The 17,532-nt window shown below is 41.2% G+C and overlaps 1 protein-coding gene across 2 annotated transcripts in view; it reads right to left on the minus strand.

Moving 5' to 3' along the window:
- rftn1b (raftlin, lipid raft linker 1b) overlaps positions 1 to 17,532 on the minus strand; it is an 83,565-nt gene that overhangs the window by 65,422 nt on the left and 611 nt on the right. The gene's annotated exons all lie outside the window — the stretch shown is intronic.

Below are 17,532 nucleotides of genomic sequence, written 5' to 3' on the forward strand. Positions count from 1 at the left end.
CAGTCTTTGGTATGACCCGGCCGGGGATCGAACCCCGACCTCCCAGTTTCATGGCGGGGGTAACAAGACAACTCACCCCGTTTCTGTTTTCCTCCCAGAATTTTCCCCAGTGAGGGGTGGGATGGGCTGGACAGCAGACGGCTGGACTTTGAATTTCTCTAACTATAAACTTTCATGACAGCAGACAGCCTAAGTACAAATATAATTTATGAAAAGCTATACAGTGAAGTCTGTTCACAGAAGTTGTTGTAGGATATGTGGGGATTATCTGACACCATTTGAGTGTGCAAAACCTTACATATACTAAATAATACTAAATTGTTTATAGGGTCAATATAAGTAAAATAATATAGCCTTTCCACAGGAGTATCTTTTTATATTTTTCCAAAAATAATACAAACAGCCAATAGCATATTACAAAGTTATCCCCCTCACTGGTGAAAATTCCGGGAGGAGAAACGGGCAAGCACCGGGGTGAGTTGTCCAGTATTCATGGCGGGCACTCTAAAAGAGCGGAGCAAATATCAGCAATTTTAGGAATGTGTGCAACATCACAACTGTTTTACAGTATTGTATTGCGACAACTATCTGTACTATTATTAAAAACAATCTAAAATAAAGGGATTTAAGATCATTAAAGCTGGGCTGTTGCCTGAGTCCAGTCACCTGTCAACTTCCGGTCCGGTAACTATCCGGCTCCCCATAGCCGACCCTGATAGGCGCACGGAGCCGCCATTGGACTGGCCCCATGAAGTGAATGGAGATATCGTAACTCTCCTTCAATGGCTCTGCCCAGAGTGAAGAGAGTCACATGAGCTATATCTGCTAGCCAGTGATGTGGTGTGATACTGTAGGTAGGAAAAGGTTGTTTTATATGAATGACTATATGATACCAATATATATTATAAAGACATGTACAGTATCAGTTGAAATTAAAGGACGTGTAAAGGCATTCATTCACACATGAAACGTCTGGTTAAACAAAACAGTTGTGGATTTAAACTCTGCACACTGTACATTCTGGCTGCTGACCTTTTACTGTGAATGTGATGACAGCTCCAGATGACTGCCTTATTGCAGTTACAATGGGGGCCAAAGAGTGGTTGTTAAAGCACACCCACAGTAATGGCTAACTAATGCTCTTTCTTTGTCTGCATGGAACATTGTCTCAGTGGTTCTCAAGCTTTTCTATGTCAAGGACCCCCATAACTCCATTAACACTCTGAGTTACAAACTGTATGAGGGCCCATTTAGAGCCCACTCAGGGAACCCAGAGGGTCCCTGCTGTACATTCAAGTATGTGTCCCTCAAACCACAACCAAAGCCCCCAATGGAAGCTTTTACTATGGAGAGAGGGGAGTAGGCTATAGTTCCCAACAATAACGGACTAGAACATTGCATTTTGCAGGTACTGAAATGATTTGGCACTACTGTAACTAGCATTTTGATGATTGGAAAATTACTTGTAATTTGTTCAGTGAAAATGTTTATTAATAAAAAAGGAAAAAATGACTCACTGAACACCTCTCTCTCTCTAGCTCTGCCTCTCTCAGAATGTCTCTCTTCCTCTCTCCCTCGGTCTCTCTATAGCTGTGCCTTTCTCAGTATTTCTTTCCCCCTCTCTCTCTTGGGAATAACGTCTCCCTCCATCATCAGACGTCAGGCTGACAGCGGCTCTCCAGAGCGCATTTTGTCAGCTCCACGCCACCTTCTCTGCTGACAGCCGCGTTGCTATGGAGATGGCCCCTTAGGGACAAGTGGTGGTAAATGAGCGGAATCTGAAGGAGTAATATTAGATTTTCTTTTACATATGTCGGCCTCCTGGTGGCGCTATAAAGAGCAGATGTGAAAAATTCCAGGCAAAGCTTTTTCCATGACCTCTAGGGAGTGTGCATACAAAGTTTTACACAGATCATGCAGTTAGAGGTAAAAACACTAATCGGCCAGTTATAGCGCCACCATGAGGCTGAAAATGTTCAAGTGGCATTTCTTCCTCTGCCTAGTGGGAATGTGCCTGCACAATTTCACGGAAATCACACGATGTGTTCATGATTTGTGGCAAGCCAATCTTAGCCAATCAACTGTCCACTGAAAAATCTGAAAGACCCGTTTCGTTGAATAGCTCTAGAGAGACTGTGTACCAATTTGCGTGATGTTTGAACAAAATCTGTAGGTGTACTGTCCAAAAAAGTGTTTTGCACAAAGCGGCCTCCTGGTGGCGCTATAAGAGGCCAATGTGAAAACCTTTGGGTTAGAGGTTCAGCTGTGGCATTCAGGGAGTGTTTGTGCAGAGTATGGCTGCGACCAAGCCAACGGTGCCAGAGATTGTCGGAAAAGGACACACACACATTTGTTCCAAGCCAACTCCCTTGGGAAACTTTGTGGGAGCCAATCAAAGTTGGAGTACCCGGAGGGCCTAGGATAAATGCAGGACATGAGCTTGTAAGGTGTGTAAATAGGGGTTTTTTGGGGTGCTGAAACCGTTCCAACCATTCATTTTCAGTAAAAAATTACTTCTGGCCATAAAATTGGCCATGCCCATGCCTATAGTGTAATAACTAATAATCCATTTCATGCATATCTCAATGGATGTCTATGGTGTTTTCTTTCTGTTTGTGTGTTGGTGTGAGGGGCATATTAACATTTTATTAATATATCACAAATACATCTTAATTGAAACAGAAGTAGATGGACAATCTTTAATGGAGGAATAGATTTAACTGATTTATTCTTTTCAGAATCAGAAAGACTTTATTTTCACACCTTAAAAAATAATTAACGGTAAAATAACGGGGAAATTAATGTGCTGAATTTCAGTTCATTATAAAAATAAATAAACTGAATATGGCTTGTTGTTCTTGCAAAATTTGCTGCTGCAAAATTTGCTGCTGCAAAAAGCAAGGAGTGAATTGCATTTCAGATTGTGGTAATCACTAACTGCCACAGGACATTTTGCAAGAACAACAAGCCAGATGACAAGAGCAGTGAGGGCGATGTCAGGAAGTTGGAAAAGTAGAGATAGTTGTATGGTTATTCATATTTGTATTTATTGTTTACAAAAGCATACTTGCTTTTTAGCACCGTAGTTTTTTATTATGCGTTGATCTTTTTATATAGTGATATAGAGCCATATTTTGTTTATTTATTTATTAATGAACTGAGGAGTCTGAGGAGCCCTGGCAAATTAATTTCACCCTTATTTTACTGTTAATTACTTTTTAAGGTGTGACAATAAAGTCTTTCTTATTCTGAAAAGAATAAATTAGCTAAAGGTTGTTATTTTGTCCATCTACTTCTCTTCTCAATTAAGATGCATTCGAGATATATTAATGCTCTTTATATTTTAATATTTATTTTCAAGATTTTCCACAACTTAAGCTAATTTTACCTACTGTAACTCGGCCTGGTGTAGACAAATGTGTTGTGTGATGATAAGGCTCTTTGATAGGCCTGGGATATATTGTAACGCTGTTTACCTGCCACTGGAATGCATTTTATTGTTGATTGTGATGCATAATTCTGCTCTGCACTCAGAAGACAGAAGCCACATCTTAAGTGACCCCTGTTGCTGTTGCTGCTGTTGTTGTTGTTGTAATGTCTGAGGTAAACAGCTGAAATCAATGTCATGAAGTGAGTCACACTGCCACCTTTGTTCTTGCATCGGGTCTGTGCAATCAACACCAAATATTGAGTTAATCTCATCTGCTCATCACCCCTCTGTCAAAACAAGCAAGAGATCTGTTTCTTTCTCTCTGTTTATGCACATTGATTTATAAATCAAGACATTATTTACGGAACTTTTATTTCATTGCTTAGAATGGTGACAGTTCAAAGCTTTGCATGCTGTTTGTGTGTGTGTGTGTGTGTGTGTGTGTGTGTGTGTGTGTGTGCGTGTGTGTGTGTGCGTGTGTGTGTGTGCGTGTGTGTGTGCCTGTGCGCGTGTGTGTGTGGCGTTGCGTGCATGCGTCTGTCTGTCTGTCTGTCTGTCTGTCTGTCTGTCTGTCTGTCTGTCTGTCTGTCTGTCTCTTTAATTACAGCCAGTGCTCTCTAAGGAGTGGACACATGTTACTTGTAATACACAACCTACAGAAAGCTTGATGTGTTCAACAGACCCAGCTGAGATGTAATGAACACCATGCCAGTGTAATCTAAATGAAGTCTAGCTGAGACAAAGCCCTGAGTGAGAATGGTACTGTTGTAGACATGCAGAGGTCGGCTGTTAACTCCCTTTACATGGACCCTAAGGTTCCACTTATATATTCAGAATGTCAGCTCCATCAGAATAAAAATTACTCTGACAAATAAACACTGGAAGAGAATATAACCCTATACATAGAAAATATAAAACTGCTTATCGATTAATCAATTATTTACATCAGCACGATTATGTCAGTTGTTCGTAAAAAAGAATATGGTTTCGATATCATTTTGGGTTGTTAATTGTAAGTGATAAGTCTCTTCCAAAAGTAATGAAGTCAAATGATGGCGAGCCTCATTCCCTCAGCAGATGGGAACCCCGCCAGAGAACAGGTGGCCTGTCGACATTGGAAACCTGCATCCCACCTCTGTGATTTGAATCCATGGAAACGGCGGACATATGAGATAGATGATGATGCTGATTATGACGGGATGAGAGTGTGTGTGTGTGTGTGTGTGTGTGTGTGTGTGTGTGTGTGTGTGTGTGTGTGTGTGTGTGTGTGTGTGTGTGTGTGTGTGTGTGCGCGTGTGTCTATTGTTTGTGATTAGAGCAATAGGCTGTCAAGGGAGTCTTATTGAATATAAATAAATACAAAGTTAAAGTGAAAATCTGAATTGCTGACTGAATAACAGAATGGAGACAAATGTCAGTTTACAGACAGTCCAACAGTGAGAGCTGTGCAGTATGTTTGCACAGTGTTTACATCTAAACACTAAGTCTGTGTGTCCCTACTCTGAGCATGTCATAATAGGCAAACATTTGGCAAACATAGCACAGTTATCGTGTAGATCTGCTATTTTCGCTATTTGATGATCAGCATTGGGTATTATAGGGATTAACCCCATGAAGCCCATACGAGCATGTTATAATATTAGGTGAACATTCCGCAAAAAATAAGTGAACATTTGATGAAAATAGCCAAAGTTACAACCCCACAATGCGCTGCATTCTGACCCGTGGTGAGCTTGTAGATTGACTATTTTCTTTACTGGACATTAAGTGGTTAATACATCCTCAAAAATGACAGTCAACAACAGACTGATGGTCCCTTTGCCAAAAAGGGAAAATAAACATAAATGTTCTGTGGGATTGAATTAGTTGGCCTTTCCTCCCACTGTGTTCTGGTCAAGCTCAAAAAAGCAAAAACAAAAGCAATTTAATGAGTGAAAGTGTCTGAACGTATCAAGCAGCAGACATAGCATACTACTGAGTCATCGTGCTGTTTGGAGAGCCTGCATGCTTTCATTAAAGGGACATTTCACTACTGGAAGACACTGCAGTCACTCAATGTTAATAGCACAACATTTGCACCCTATTATGACCAGAACCACAATGTAGTCTGTGTGTTTGACTAGGTTTTGACTGTATTGCTGATTCCTACAATGACCATAATACTTTGGTGCACTTCCCCACCTCCTTGTGGAGAGAGGGGAGGAAGTTCAGGAAGGAAGTGAGACCATTTCAAATACTAAAAACACACTAAATTACACACATAAGAAACTCTAGGAAAGTGTTTCTTGTGTCCCAAACAACATTAAAATAAGATCTTGTTTGACGATGTCTATAAGAATGACTATGAGAAAAAATGCAGATTTATTAAACAAACTTTTTATGAATCAGGCCCAAAGGCTACGAAAATATTGGCCAGGCGGCTACGTAAACAACAGACTCATAACGCAATCCATAAAATTAAAGATCCTCAAACAGGAGAAACTTATAGTAATCTGGATGATATCGAGGGAGCCTTTGAGACATATTATAAAAATCTGTATACGCAACCATTTCAAGTGAATAAGGAAGCAGCAACATCTTTCCTGGATTCCTTAGACCTCCCCTGTATTGGAGAAGGCGAAAACAAAATCATGACTGCCAAAATAACAATAGAGGAAATAGATAAGGCAATTTCTAATCTCAAAACAAATAAATCTCCAGGCAGTGATGGCCTACCAGCAGAATGGTTTAAAACCTTTCGTATTGAGATCTTGCCTTTACTCCTGACATCTTTTAATTTTACTCTTAAGGAGGGAGTAATCCCTCCCTCATGGAGCGAAGCAATTATAACAGTGATTCCTAAGGAGGGCAAAGATAAGGCCCTATGTGGCTCATATAGGCCAATATCTATTCTGAATGTTGATTATAAATTATATGCCTCAATCATGGCCCAACGCATGAACACCTTTCTGTCCGAGATCATCGAAACTTGCCAGACTGGCTTCATACGTGGCCGCCAAACACAAGACAATATAAGGCGGACTTTACATGTCATGAACCACATAAAACAACATAAAATAAGCTCTATTTTAGTAAGCCTCGATGCTTTTAAAGCATACGACACTGTTTCGTGGGACTTCCTGTTCCTGATACTTAAAAAATTTGGCTTTACTGAAGAATCAATTAAGTGCTTCAAAACTTTGTACACAAAACCCACAGCAAGAGTTAAAATAAATGGACATCTATCGAACCAATTCACTCTGTCACGTGGCGTCCGTCAAGGCTGCGTCTGCAGTCCAGGACTGTTCGCCATTTTTATAGAACCCCTGGCCCAGGCAATCAGAGAAGACCCTCAAATACAAGGAATCCCTATAAATGATGAGGAGCAGAAGCTGGCTTTATATGCAGATGATTTGTTAATTTATTTAAAAAATCCGGATAGATGTCTCCCCAAATTAATGAGCTCCTTGGAAATGTATGGTCGGTTCTCAGGCTATGAACTCAATGTGGATAAAACTCAGATACTCTCTTATAATTACAAGCCCTCAAAGGAAACAAAAGAGCTTTACCCTTTCAATTGGAACTCTAAATCAATTAAATATCTGGGAATAAGGTTGACTAAGGACCTATCTAAACTCTATGAAGCAAATTATCAACCCATAATCACACAAATTAAAAAAGATATTGAGAGATGGTCTCTGTCACCCTTGGACTTAAGTTCTAGAATAGAAGCAGTCAAGATGAATGTTATACCTAGGATATTATATTTCTTTCAGTCTCTACCAGTGGAGGTGCCTGCCAAACAGTTTTGTGAATGGGACAAAATGATATCTAGATTTATCTGGAACGGAAAAAAACCGAGAATCAGATTCCAAACTTTACAACTCCCTAAAGAAAGAGGGGGACTATCCCTTCCAAATTTGAGGGATTACTATTATGCGTCACAATTAAGACCTTTAATATGTTGGTGTGATGATAAATGCGAGGCAAAATGGAAAGCTTTGGAAATTAAATCAATCAACATCCCTATTCAGTCTTTAATTGGGAACAAAGACCAGGCTAAGTCATACTATGACATTTTAGACCCATTCACAATATTTACTTTAAATACTTGGTTCAAAGTCGTGAAACAGTTCAAAATGGAGAGGACAATCAGGGTGTTGAGGTGGCCCGCTTACGATCCAGATTTTAAGCCTGGTGTGTATGATCAAACTTTCAGGCGATGGGCTCGGTATGGTTTTTCCTCTTACAGTACTGCCATGAAAGGCAATGTGTTATTGAACTTTGAACAATTGAAAGATATGTGTATGTGCATAGATAACAAGGACTTTTTTAGATACCTCCAAATACGAGAGTACTTCATGGGGGAGGTGAAAGCATTCCGAGCCGGTGGCCTCAAACGATCTCATACAGGTTTTTATTCAGGCATATAAGCATGAGTCCAAAAGAGTAGTATCCAGTATTTATAATGCCCTGGTTTCAGCTAGGGTCAACTCCACAGAGTACATTAAAACTAATTGGGAAAAAGAGTTGGAGATTACCATCACATCAGAAGAATGGGCAAACATGTGCAATACACAAATTACATCCACCAATTCAAGAATGTGGAGAGAATTCTGTTGGAAGAACCTAATGAGATTTTTTATTACCCCCAAAATTAAATCGAGACAACTGAAAACAGATCAGCCTTGCTGGAGACAATGTGGCCACAAGGGAGCGGGCCACGCTCATATTTTCTGGTCTTGTCCTAAAATTCAGAAATACTGGCAGGACATCCATTCCACCTTGGAGACCATTCTGTGTTTTGAGATACCTCTGTCTGTTTCTTTTCTACTGTTGGGAAATATCCCTGAAGAGTTTCTAACACATGATAAATATTTAATCAAGATCCTCTTAGCAGCAAGTAAAAAAGCAATCACACGACGCTGGTGCCAGCAGGACCCACCAACGAAAGATCAATGGATGGACATTATTGAGGAACTGTATTCTATGGAAAAACTAACATTCATACTTAGACTACAAGAGGATAAATTCTATAAAAAGTGGGAAAAGTGGAATTTCTTCTCTCAGCCTAGCGATATTGCAATTGGATTTCATTGAAAGTTTTTTTTTGTAATATGAGAAATGCAGCCTTTTTTTTGTTTACTTTTTGTCTTTTTTCTTTCCGTATTGTCTTGTCAGTTGTGTATTTTTTTTCCTTCAATAAAAATTAAGTGAAAAAAAAAAAATAAGATCTTGTTGCAAAAGGGGTGAAGACGTGAAGTGCCCCTTTAATGGATCACAAAACATCTGCCCTGATTGCAGGTAGGCCTTGAATGATTCAGGTAAATAGTGCTATAAGCAAACAGCAACAGTTATGTATTTTTCTGACCACAGTTTGCCAAAAAGCACTCGGCCGGAAGGCAGTTTTATTCACTTATTGAAGATGCATCTCCCAGGCTTTAAGTCTAGAAATGGTTAGAGAAAGTCAGCAAGAATAGAAGAAGAAATATCAAATGCCCTTCTGGAAGAAAACAAATCTGTATCACTCAATTGGAACTGGTTGATGGGGTGGGAAGGTCAGAGCACTGTCACTGACTGCACAAGGAAGGTTTGCATTATACTGTATATTTTAATTAGGTTTAACTGGTTGATGGGGTGGGAAGGTCAGAGCACTGTCACTGACTGCACAAGGAAGGTTTGCATTATACTGTAGATTTTAAATCTAAGGCAAGAATGGTCAATTCACACAAGACTACATACAGAGCTAAACCTATATTGTAGGCACATACAGTATGCTTGTGTGTCCCATGAACTGACTAAAGTTCACATAGTTTCATTATTGTCAGGACAAATGTTGAGAAGAATATAAAGGCAGTTGGTAGCGCTGTCGCCTCACAGCTAGAGGGGACGCTGGGGGCACTGGGGGTGTGTTGTCTCCACCCCGTCATCAGCATTCATACCCTATGGGGTTGGCAAAAGGGCCTTTCTTTGTGGAGTTAGCATGTTCTCCCCGTGTCCCATAGGGTAGGTACCCTCACAAAAAACATGCAGTAATCCTGGTCTCTATACTGCCTCCCCCTGGTCGGCCGGGGAGGGGAAAGGAACTACGGTACCCGGTAGTTGGAATAATGTGTTCCTTCCACGTGCTACGTGCTACCTGGGAAACTCTCCCTACCAGGTGATAAGAAGCGGCTTGAGCTCCTCATGCATTGAATGAAGCATGAGCTCAGTTCGGGAATCACCCCAGGTTGGCAGAGGGATTACAGGATTACAGTTTAGGAAATTGGCACCGGGTGAAAAATGGGTTATCGTGCTATAAGAATATAGGGGAGAAAAAGAAAATAAATTAAACTAACTTTGAATCATAATTATGTTCTGTGTCAGTTTCTTTAACTAAAATAAAATCAGCTATATCCTAAATGCCTGAGACCCTCAGGTTGAACCCAATACCACCTTGAGGTCGAGGGCGTGGTCACTTCACTTCCTGTACCTTCTGCCCGATTCGAAGGACATGCCAGGAACGGAACGGTGTCTCCAACAATAGGCACAACCACACCAAAGATCCCTCATTCACTCATCATAAGATAAATACATTTGTTCCTCTTCGGTGAGATGCTTTCAAGGCCTGCCGGGTGAAGCCTGGGGTGTCAGAGGTGTTTTGTTAAATTTAGATTGTTTGCTCCACTGCCATCAAAGCTCCAGATTGCATTTCAACACGATCGATACTGGCATATTGGATCCGAGTGAGAGGGCAATAAGAGCCAATACAGCTTTGAGGGGGCGGGGCGTCCAGGAAGGAAATGAAAAACGGAATCTGTGTTCCATCTTTGAATGGGTCCAAAGTAGTTATTATTTAGTCACAAGCTCTTGTTAGTACTTGTCATTGGGTCAGTATTTATAAAACCCACAGACACAATCTAAGCTCACAACACGTTGCACTGTATGCGAGCTTGTAGATGGCCTTTAGTCTTGTACATGGCTATTTTTGCTGCTTTTGTGTGACACTTTAGTATGATGAAGTAGGGCACTATACTTTACAAAAAAAAAATCATTTAAAGTCGATGGCGAATCTACAAGGTTTCTGCCTGACATTGACAAAATGCAATATTACAGAGGTACTTCCATAATTGTATACAGACTTCATGAACCTCAGACTTCATCCCCTCAGGGAACCTAAGAAATCTCAAAATCCCTTGAACATGTTCCATGCTGTGAATACGACATCGTTATCACATGTAGAAAATGCTTCAGTAGAAAATCCCTGTTCAGTTCTACAAGGACACTCTTTGCTGTGTTTGTGTTATTCTCTGCCCCCTGTGTCTCTCTTAGTGCCTGCTTCTTTACATTTCTGAACTGATCTCACGCGGCCAAAGAGCTCATCACAGAGAACATTGACCTGCATGTTAGTCTCTTTGGAGAGGAGGACTAGAACAGTTTAGCTGACTGCAATAATGAGAATAAATACGCCCCTGACACAGGAAATATTCTGTGCAAAATATTGTAAATATTTTCCCGGTAGAGAGAGAGAGAGAGAGAGAGAGAGAGAGAGAGAGAGAGAGAGAGAGAGAGAGGGAAGGGGGGGGGGGGAATAAAACAAACAAGTCAAGAGTGCTGTGGTAGAGGAACACTGCTACAGTGATAGAGGGGGGAGGAGATGGAGAGAGAGAGAGAGAGAGAGAGAGAGAGAGAGAGAGAAGGGAAGGAACTGAACCGAAATCTGCGTTTCCTGTTGATAAAAACTTTGTCAGCAGTTACGCTCATTTGAAGCCTAGCACATGAAACCTGCTGAGCTCTCACTATGTTGGGCTATTTAACGTTGCACTGACATCTCTGTCTCAGCAAACAATGCCATGGTATTTTGCTGCTCGACTGCTTCAAAACAGCACAACACTCACAGGGCCCATTTCATGTGGCACTAACAAGAGACTGAGGTAGACACCAGAGGCAGTTAAACAGCTCTCACTCGGTACTGCTGATTTGTATATGGAAAGGCTCTGTGCATAACTGTAGTCCCGGGTCTCCAGGAGGTGGCATTAGGGGTGGGTCCCGAACCTCGGGACCAAGCAGGTACCGAACCGAACATGCTACCGGGTATACGGAGCCGAACATGCTTGGGTACCGGGTATACGGAGCCGAACATGCTTGGGTACCGGGTATACGGAGCCGAACATGCTTGGGTACCGGGTATACCGAGCCGAACATGCTTGGGTACCGGGTACCAATTAAAACAATTTCGGTTCTCCCTATCGCTGCATTGTTATTATCTGCAGGGGTCCGCTATAACTGCCTCTGTGTCAGTTTCAGCTCAGTAGTTTAAGTAGGAACCAAAATGATCTAAGGCGTTACTATTGTGTTCTGAGTCGTTTGTTTTCGCCCGGACATATTTGCGGTGCTTACATACGTCAGCTTATGGCTAACTCTGGCACATTTACATGGAAGTGAAAACTGAAATGTTGATTAATGAGCATTGTCCCTGTCAAATAAATAAATAAATACATAAAATAAATGAATAAATGAGAAAACCAGCTGGACTAGCTTGCACATCGATTATAGACTCAGCTTGCTATTGCATAGCAGCTGGTAAATAGAAAACCACTCAACAGCTCAACACTCTTAAACAGTCTTAAATTAAAGGCTTAAAAGAATAAAAGCTTTTTGTTGAACATTTCACCTCTTATAGGCTAAGTTATTTTATACCATTTTGGAACCGAAATAGGGAACCGGAATCGATAAGCAGAACCAGAATCGATAATAAATATGACACCTTCACGTGTTAACAGTTCAAATCTGCTGACTGCTGCTGAGCCAATTAAACAAACTAAAATTAAAAATACTAATAAAACTGACCCGGAATAGGAAACCGGTATGTGACCTTCTGGAAAGCCAGGACTACTATTATGCACAGAGCCTATTGAAGTCTAGTTAAGGCCCTTCTTTGAAAGAACCCATAATTCTATGATACTCATATTAAACCTTCACTGACAAAGCTCCCCTTTGGCCTGTTTCAAGAGATTATTCATTGACTATTTGCATAATCACCAATAAACCGCAGTCACTATTCATATATTTCCCTCTTTCAGCCCAGCAACACTACAATCCCCATCCATCTTCAACACACACACACACACACACACACACACACACACACACACACACACACACACACACACACACACACACACACACACACACACACACACACACACACACACACACACACACACACACACATTTCAGAAGGCCACTGCTTTACAGCCATGTGTGGAAAATCAAGTAGGTTTCTGATACGAGTACGGAGGTGATCCGCAACCCGCTCAGTGAGAATATAATGGAAATGTAATGTAAAAACCAGATGACCGTGAATTCACTCTTCAATGTCATTTCACCCCCTTCACAAGCCACCATTCAATTCCACCTCTCGGGGTGGGAATCCAGGGGATAAATCTCAGTTCCAGCCCAGCGTTCTCAGGACTAATCTCCCAACAGAAAGCCACTCCGGTCTGCTGAATTCCTGCTGACCTCTGGTCTAGCTCCGTTCTATATCCACACAGCATTGAGCAGAGTGGAGTGTGGGGGGGACTGCTTTGGTATGTCACTCACCTGCCCCGGTTGCAAAGGCTCATATTAACAAGGGGACTTCAGGCTCTGGGGGTTTTGCATATAAATTATGTGTCTGCTTCCCAAGATGATATCAAACGGTGTGTCTAAGCCTGTATGTGAGGCTGTGTGCGTGCGTGTGTGTGTGTGTGTGTGTGTGTGTGTGTGTGTGTGTGTGTGTGTGTGTGTGCGTATGTGTGCGAGTGCAGACGTGCGTGCATGTGCGCGCTGTATGGGTGTGCATACATGTCTGCTCTTGGCTTTGATGTCAAGGACAACATCTCTGTTGCCATATTTGCTGCCTGTCTGCTCAGAAAGACCTGACAGTTTTCAATCTTTTCATTTCTCCTGACATTTTTAACATTTCAAATCACATATTTGGAAATAAAATGTGCCACACATCCCCAAGTCCCTTTCCCTGTATAGTTAAATGGCTTCTTTCCACACAGTGTACCACAGCAATATTGTTCATCACTTTCTTTGTTCCTTGTGAGGTCGTGATCTCAATATCAAACAGATTCTGTGCTTTGTTTAAAAGGCAATTTTGAAGGTAAATGAAAGCCATGAATCTGATTGAACTATAACCTGATGAACTAATAGGCTATTAGTCACTGGTGTATCAGTCGCCCAATATTAGCAATTGACTTTCCAGGGGTTTAGTAAGTTAAGGTTCTGAAACTGGATGTAATGCAAATAGCAAGTGCTGTTAAGTAATTTTGTTTTCTTTAACAATTAATACTTTTTATTATTTTGTGTGCACAGTAATTCAGTTGTAACATAATGAATCACTTAAATATTTGTTTTGTGTGTGTGTCCCCCTTTCATTTCAATATACAGCAATAGGCCTTACACATACATCCGATCGCATACTGTACATTTTCTTATCATTTTCTGTCTTACATGCTTTTTTGCAGGAAAACATGCCTGGAAACATGAATCATTACCTTCACTTACAAACCCGGTACAAGGTAATTACAGCCATGAGTATAACACACTAACTCTTTCTTAACCCTGAAAAACTGCTGATGCAGTGAAAAGATTCGGGCCACAGGGGTTTACACACACTGGTTTCTCTCTTAATATGATCCTTTGAGACACAGGCACACACATCTCACGCGTGTGCACGCGCGAAGACACACGCAGGCGCGCACAGAAAGGGAAGATAGAGTGAGGGCCGGGGGAACAACAACAAAAAATGCCAGGAGAGAAGGATGAACACAGCAACAGGCAAGGTGACAGAGATACGGAAGAAATGAAGAAAATTGATTATGGGATTATGGAACAAACACCAAATCCCTACTGTTCCACGGATCTAATACAAAACAGAAGACCACGTTCACAAGCCAAACCAACACAGGCTGGCCAGCTTACTGAGGAGAGCAGTGGCGCCCCCTAACACAGGGTTGGACTCCATCGCCTTAGGACCAGTGGTTTCTATTCCTAAACTTAACCCCAGTAAAACTATGCATAACCCTAAACTTATGTATAACCTTATTCTCAGTAAAAAAATGAATTGAAGAACCGCTCCATGCACTGGAGTGGTCGGCGTAAGGTCGGTGGAAAGAAACGAGGGCGAGCGTGTTTTTCACAAGGAGAGCATTCCGGATACCGTCAACCGATCAATCAATCAATCAATCAATCAATCAATCAATCAAAAAATCGCAAACTTTTACATTTGAAGGACACCTGTAAGTCTGAGAGATGTCTCCGTTTGGAACCCAGTCAAGGAAACCTGGGAGTCCCTGACCTTGGACCAAACTTTGAGCAGCACTGCTCCAGACAGCCCTGTGCGGTGGGCGGTGGCTCCCTCATACATCTAGTCTTGTCAGACTCTGACAAACTAATGGAGACTAATCAACTGTCAGGGCCACGGCACCACACCCTTCATCTCCTAGCATCCTCCACCCACCCCCACCTCCCGTCCGCTGCCCACCCACTCCGCCTCACTGGCCTTTCAACTAGAACCGTCTCCGAGAGAAATAATCGAGTGATGGCTATATATAGCTCACTGCACTCTTCCTTATCCCAGCCACACACACACACACACACACACACACACACACACACACACACACACACACACACACACACACACACACACACACACACACACACACACACACACACACACACACACACACACACACACACACACACACACACACAGCGGCACAGGGCCTGCTGGGGCCCTTCCTCTCTCTTCTCAGTCAAAGGTGTTTATGAGATAGGAGGTGGGTGTTGCTTCCTGAGATACAGAAATCAAAATGCATGGCGGGGTGTGTGTGTGTGTGTGTATGTGTGTGTGTGCGTGCGTGTGCATGTGCGTGTGTGTGTACATGCGTGCGTGCGTGCGTGTGCATGTGTGTGTGGTCATTAGATCTGCACTCATGTGACTCATTGCATGGATGGAGGTGCTATATTTGTGAGATAATTTGTTACTTTTTTTCCATTCATTATACTGCAGAGTTTTGTCATTTCAGAAAGGATGAGATAAATAGTGGAGTAATGTATTTCTTTTCATATCCCTCAGAGACTCACATAAATCTATACAGGTCAGAGTGCAGGGACGGCTACATATGTCAGTGTCTTTCTCAAGGACGCTTGGATGGGGATGGACACTGTTGTGGGCTTTGAACCGCTGTGACCTTGAGAGGAAATAATATGGTCTTTACCAGTGGTTCCCTATCGCGACCCATTTCCAGGTCACAGACGTGGTTTTATGGGTGACACTTTCTTCGTTTTACTTTTTTCCAGAAAGATTTTTTTTTAAATAAATAAAAAATAAATATAAAACATAGCAAATTTCAGATATTTTCACAAATGTTCAAAAAAGCATATATCTGCAAGCTCACAATGGGAGAATTGGCTTTAGGAATACATTTAATTTAGTCTAATCTGTAGCTATGTACAATATAATTTATACAATTGGGTTGGTTGTATTTTGTCTCCCTGCTTTTGTATTGGGACAATTAGATTGTGTCAATGGTCATGTCTCACCTGGACACAGGATCTGACACGAATTTTGACCTGATGGTCAAGATTCAACTTATCCCCTGAGCAAGCTATATTAGCTCAATGGTAAAAATGTCAGCACTTATGTAGGAAACCGGGTTCAAATCCAGGGTAAAAGAGGAGCGTTAGTTTGGATCTCAGGGAGCCTCCTTTGGGTCTTTCGCTGAAAAGGTTTGGAAGCCTAGCTGTCCTGCATCTGCATGGCCCATTTAATTTGGTTTACCACTATGTTGGAGGTGACACACTACAGTAGTCGTGGAATTCTTTAACATTGTAGGTAGCATGACAGTCCTCAGTGTTTATTTTGTGTTCATTTAACTCTGAGAGTGTACCAATGTACCAAATTTGTACAATGTACGGGTCAATTTGGTTACATTTGTATGTAACCGTTACTGGCCACCTCAGGAACCAAATGGACCAATAAGGGACCAATACCCATTTGGTTCTTTGGGTTTTAGATGTGAAATATGATGGTGTACTAAGTAAGGAGATATACATAAGATAATATGATGGTGTACTAAGTAAGGAGATATACATAAGATAATATGATGGTACACTATAAGTAAGGAGATATACATAAGATAATATGATGGTGCACTATAAGTAAGGAGATATACATAAGATAATATGATGGTGCACTAAGTAAGGAGATATACATAAGATAATATGATGGTGCACTAAGTAAGGAGATATACATAAGATAATATGATGGTGTACTAAGTAAGGAGATATACAGAAGCTCACAACATTTAATCTAAGTAAGGAGATATACATAAGATAATATGATGGGGCACTAAGTAAGGAGATATACAGAAGCTCACAACATTTCGCACTGCAACCCCCATACTAAGTATAGGATAAATCAATGGCTTTACACCCAGCACTCACTAAAAAAAACAAATTATTCCACATAACAGAAACATATGCTCATAAATTCAGCAAACATTGCATTTGCAACATTCAACATTCCGCGATCAGATTTCTCAGGTCTCAGAAATAGCAACAGACTCAGCCGGGCATAATGAGATATAAATTTGCATGCAGGCCATGTATTGTATTATTGAAGGCTTTTATTATTAGCCCATGACAAGCGTACACAATTCCTTCCAAATCAAAACTGTTGCTTGTTATTTTGTTGGGTGACTTGAGAGATTCACATGAGTATATATGTAGGGATTGTGATGATGATGTGATTTTTGGTTAAAACAAAACGTTTTTGTTAAAAAGGTTAAAGCTCTATTCTAGTAGTAGTTATTGCTATAGAGTGTTTGTTCCGCAATATGGATCTCCTCTGTCTCTCTTGCTCTTTAAACAGAAAATACATTTTCAGTTGGGTTGTCAATTTCAACCAATCAGAAGAGTGTACCCATGCATCACCTAAAATATTCCTTTCCAGTTCCACTTTTGTTTGCTCATTTCTTTGTATCATCACTTCCAAATGCACTTACTGTATGTTATCCTGTATCCTGTGTGGAACCTGAGTGATTGCATAAAATTGGTATCCTGATCTGTTCATTTAAGAGATGGAGAGA

Source organism: Protomyctophum parallelum, assembly GCF_964188405.1.
Source record: "Protomyctophum parallelum genome assembly, chromosome: 3".
In the NCBI taxonomy this organism is placed as follows: domain Eukaryota; kingdom Metazoa; phylum Chordata; class Actinopteri; order Myctophiformes; family Myctophidae; genus Protomyctophum; species Protomyctophum parallelum.